Source organism: Schistocerca serialis, chromosome 7 (assembly GCF_023864345.2).
Source record: "Schistocerca serialis cubense isolate TAMUIC-IGC-003099 chromosome 7, iqSchSeri2.2, whole genome shotgun sequence".
NCBI lineage: Eukaryota > Metazoa > Arthropoda > Insecta > Orthoptera > Acrididae > Schistocerca > Schistocerca serialis.
Window position 1 is genome coordinate 297775248 of NC_064644.1, and position 5069 is coordinate 297780316.

The 5069-nt window shown below is 45.7% G+C and overlaps 1 non-coding gene across 1 annotated transcript; it reads right to left on the reverse strand.

The window, feature by feature from the left end:
* Positions 1 to 2169: 2169 nt before the first annotated feature.
* Positions 2170 to 2245, reverse strand: Trnas-cga (transfer RNA serine (anticodon CGA)). Its single transcript has one exon. It is a non-coding gene; the product is annotated as a tRNA-Ser (tRNA).
* Positions 2246 to 5069: the final 2824 nt, after the last annotated feature.

The following is a 5069-nucleotide window of genomic DNA, read 5'->3' on the forward strand; positions in this document are numbered from 1 at the left end:
GATTGTTACAGGCGATGAAACATGGGTTCATCACTTCGAACCTGAAACAAAACGGCAATCAATGGAGTGGCGCCACACCCACTCCCCTACCAAGAAAAAGTTTAAAGCCATACCCTCAGCCGGTAAAGTCATGGTTACAGTCTTCTGGGACGCTGAAGGGGTTATTCTGTTCGATGTCCTTCCCCATGGTCAAACGATCAACTCTGAAGTGTATTGTGCTACTCTTCAGAAATTGAAGAAACGACTTCAGCGTGTTCGTAGCCACAAAAATCTGAACGAACTTCTCCTTCTTCATGACAACGCAAGACCTCACACAAGTCTTCGCACCCGAGAGGAGATCACAAAACTTCAGTGGACTGTTCTTCCTCATGCACCCTACAGCCCCGATCTCGCACCGTCGGATTTCCATATGTTTGGCCCAATGAAGGACGCAATCCGTGGAAGGCACTACGCGGATGATGAAGGAGTTATTGATGCAGTACGACGTTGGCTCCGACATCGACCAGTAGAATGGTACCGTGCAGGCATACAGGCCCTCATTTCAAGGTGGCGTAAGGCCGTAGCATTGAATGGAGATTACGTTGAAAAATAGTGTTGTGTAGCTAAAAGATTGGGGAATAACCTGGTGTATTTCAATGCTGAATAAAACAACCCCTGTTTCAGAAAAAAAGTGTTGCATTACTTATTGAACTGCCCTCGTATCTTAGACCTTGTAGCTACAAATAGGCCGGATCTTATCGACAGTTTCAGTATAGAAACGGAGATTTGCGATCATGATGTCATTATAGCAACTATGATTACGAAAGTTAATAAATCAGTCAAGAAGGCTAGAAGAGTGTTTCTGCTAGATGGAGGACAGTGGATTGGCATCACTTAGTACCAGTAAGATGGATGTAGAGGAATTATGGACAAAGTTTAAGCAGAATGTAAATCGTGGTCTGGAGAGTTACGTGCCTAGTAAGTGGATAAAGGATGGAAAAGACACACCATGATTTAATAACGAATTACTAAGATGCTGAGGAAGCAGAGGCTGTTGCATTCTAGGTTCAAAAGGGGACGCACAAACGACGACAAGCGGGGGTTAGTAGAGATTCGTGCGTCTGTGAAAAAAATCTATACTTTCCGGGAATCTAGAACTATGGAATCTGCCTGTTGCCCTTCATCCATAGTTCTCAGTATATCATGTGAGAAAGGACAACCTATGACAGTCAGACCTTAGCAAAAGATCTGGCAGAGAACCCGAGAAAATTCTGGTCGTATGTAAAATCGCTAAGTGGGTCTAAGGCTTCCATTCAGTCCCTTGTTGACGAGTCTAGTGTGGCAGTTGAAGATCCAAACGAAAGCCGAAGCTATAAATTTCACGCTCAAGAAATCGTTTACGCAGGAGAACCGTACAAACTCTCCGTCATTTTCCCATCGGACAGACTCCAGTATACACGACATAGAAATAAGTATAGCTGGCGTAGAGAAGCAACTTAAAGATTTGAAAACAAATGAATCACCAATCCCGGATGGAATCCCAGTTCGAATTTACAACGCGTACTCTACGGCATTGAACCCTTAACTAGCTTGCATTTATCGTGAATCTCTCGCCCAGCACAGAATCCCAAGAGACTGGAAAAAAGCGCAAATGGCTCCAGTATATAAGAAACGTAAACAACAGACCGGCAAAATTACAGACCAATATCCCTAACTTTTGTTTACATTCTCAGTTCGAATACAATAAACTTCCTTGAGACTAAGAAACTTATATCCACGAATCAGCATGGGCTTAGAAAGCATCGCTCTTACGAAGCTCAGCTTGTCCTTTCTCACATGATACACTGAGATCTATGGATTAAGGGCAACAGGCAGATTCCATAGTTCTAGATTCCAGGAAAGCATGTGACACGGTGTCCCACTGCAGGCTGTTAACGAAGGTATGAGCATATGAAATACATTCACAGATATGTGACCGGCTCGAAGACTTCTTAAATAGTAGATCCCCGTTTGTTGTCCTCGGCGGCGAGTGTTCATCAGAGACAAGGATATTGTCAAGGGTGCCGCAGGGAAGTGTGATAGGACCACTGTTTTTCTCTATATACATAAATGATTTGGCGGACAGGGTGGGTAGAAATCTGCGGTTGTTTGCTGATGATGCCGTGGTACTTCCTGGCAGATTAAAACTGTGTGCCGGGCCGAGACTCGAACTCGGGACCGCTTGCCTTTCGCGGGCAAGTGCTCTACCAACTGAGCTACCCAAGCACGACTCACGCCCCGTCCTCACAGCTTTACTTCCACCAGTACCTCGTCTCCTACCTTCCAAACTTTACAGAAGCTCTCCTGCGAACCTTGCAGGACTAGCACTCCTGAAAGAAAGGATATTGCGGAGACATGGCTTAGCCACAGCCTGGTCCCGAGTTGGAGTCTCGGCCCGGCACACAGTTTTAATCTTCCAGGAAGTTTCATATCAGCGTACACTCCGCTGCAGAGTGAAAATCTCATTCTGGATGCCGTGGTGTACGGTAAGGTGTCGAAGTTGAGTGACTGCAGGGAGGTACAAGACGACGTAAATAAAATTTCCAGTTGGTGTGGTGAAAGGCAGCTAGCCCTAAATGTGGAAAAATGTAAGCCAATGCGGATTACTAAGAAGAACAAAACTGTAATGTTCGGATACAGTATTACTAGTGTCCAGCATGACACAGTCAAGTCGTTTAAATATCTGAGCGTAACGTTTCAAAGCGATATGAGGTGGAACGAGCATATGAGAATTATGGTAGGGGAGGCAAATGGCCGACTTCGGTTTATTGGAAGAATGTTAGGAAAGAGTGGTTCACCTGTGAAGGGGATCGCATATAGAAAGCTGGTGCGACCTATTCTTGAGTACTCCTTGAGTGTTTAGAATCCGTACCAGGTCGGATTGAAGGGAGACATCGAAGGAAATCAGAGGAGGGCTGCTAGATTAGTTACCGGTAGGTTCGAACAAAACTTAAGTGTTACGGAGACGCTTCGAGAACTCAAATGGGAATCCCTGGAGGGAAGACGGCGTTCTTTCCGGATCTATTGAGAAAATTTAGAAAACCGGTATTTGATGCTAGCAGCCGAACGATTCTGCTGCCGCCAACATACAGTAGTCGCGCGGGGTTAGCCGAGCGGTCTAAGGCGCTGCAGTCATGGACTGTGTGGCTGGTCCCGGCGGAGGTTCGAGTCCTCCCTCGGGCATGGGTGTGTGTGTGTTTCTCCTTAGGATGATTTAGTTTAAGTAGTGTGTAAGCTTAGGGACTGATGACCTTAGCAGTTAAGTCCCATAAGATTTCACATACACACAAATGCAACATACAGTACATCGCGCGTAAGGGCCACGAAGATGAGAAACGAGCAATTAGGGCGTACAGACAGTCGTTTTACCTTCGCTTTATTTGGAGTGGAACAGGAGGGTAAATGACAAGCAGTGGTTCAGGGCACCCTCCATCATACTTGTACGGTGGCTTGCAGATTATGTATGTATATGCAGAAGTGGTTCCTTCTGTATTGGTGCCATGTATTTGCGTATTATGTATGTAGATGCAGAAGTGGTTCCTTCCGCATTGGTGCCATGTATTTGCGTTAGATGTCATTACATTCATTTGATAAGAACGGAATGAGGAAACTGCTCAGTACGATGTTATACAGGGTGTAAATGCTATAAGCTGCCAAAAGAATCCTGTTAGTAGAACACAAGTAATTGATTTTAAACGTCTATTTTTGTGAAAGTAGGCAGTACTGCTACGCGTGTCAACATCGCCGGTGTGAGCCGCAAACATTTAGGCCACAGCGGCCGCCTGTTTGAGTCACTGTAATACGCCAATCGTCGGCAGTCATCGAGTGACCTATGCAGACATTATTGCAACTCCGTTAAACGTTAGGATGGAAGGGAGATTTGCTATCACTGAACTATGCGATATTCATTCAATTTATGGCGAGGCAAAAGATATTGCGAGAGCAGCTGTACGAATTTATCGAGAAAGCCTTCCACAACGAAAATTTCCTGCACGATAGACGTTTGTTGCTGTTGACCAAAGGTTTGTACCATCATAATTATCTACTTTTACTCGATTATTTGGCGATTCATTCTTAACCAAGTACAGTAGTTATCTTTACGTTTAATTCTGTATGCGAAGTGTAATGTCTGTTCTGATATGATGTGCTTTCGTTTTATTATTACGTAAATCACGGCGGAATACAGCTCACGAGTACGTATTTAATTTGCATAGATTGAGAGATATAGGCTTTTTACTACCAAGCGCGGAAGGCAGAGGCCCACAAAGCCAAGAACCCCATCCACGAAGATCCCACTCAGAGAACTAGAAGCATCGCCCGCCGAGTGGGTGTATCACACACTATCGTCCATCGCACTTTGAAAGAGGAGCGTCTGCAGCCTTACCACATTCAGCGCGTACAAGCGTTGAAAGAACAAGATTTCCCTCAGCGACGAGAATTCTCAAAATGGTTCAAATGGCTCTGAGCACTATGGGACTTAACATCTGTGGTCATCAGTCCCCTAGAACTTAGAACTACTTAAACCTAACTAACCTAAGGACACCACACACATCGCCGGCCGAAGTGGCCGTGCGATTAAAGGCGCTGCAGTCTGGAACCGCAAGACCGCTACGGTCACAGGTTCGAATCCTCCCTCGGGCATGGATGTTTGTGATGTCCTTAGGTTAGTTAGGTTTAACTAGTTCTAAGTTCTAGGGGACTAATGACCTCAGCAGTTGAGTCCCATAGTGCTCAGAGCCATTTTGAACCATTTTGAGCCATCACACACATCCATGCCGGAGGCAGGATTCGAACCTGCGACCGTAGCAGTCGGGCGGTTCCGGACTGAGCGCCTAGAACCGCGAGACCACCGCGGCCGGCCGAGAATTCTCAGAGCGGTACAAAGTGTGCTGCATGATTTTGTAAACAAAATAGTCCGTACACAAGAGGCATGTTTCACTCGCGACGCAATAGTCAATTTCGATAACATGCACACATGAGATGTACACAGTCCGCGCCAAGCAGTAGCAACACATTTTCAGCGCCGCTTTTCCGTAAATGTGTGGGAGGGT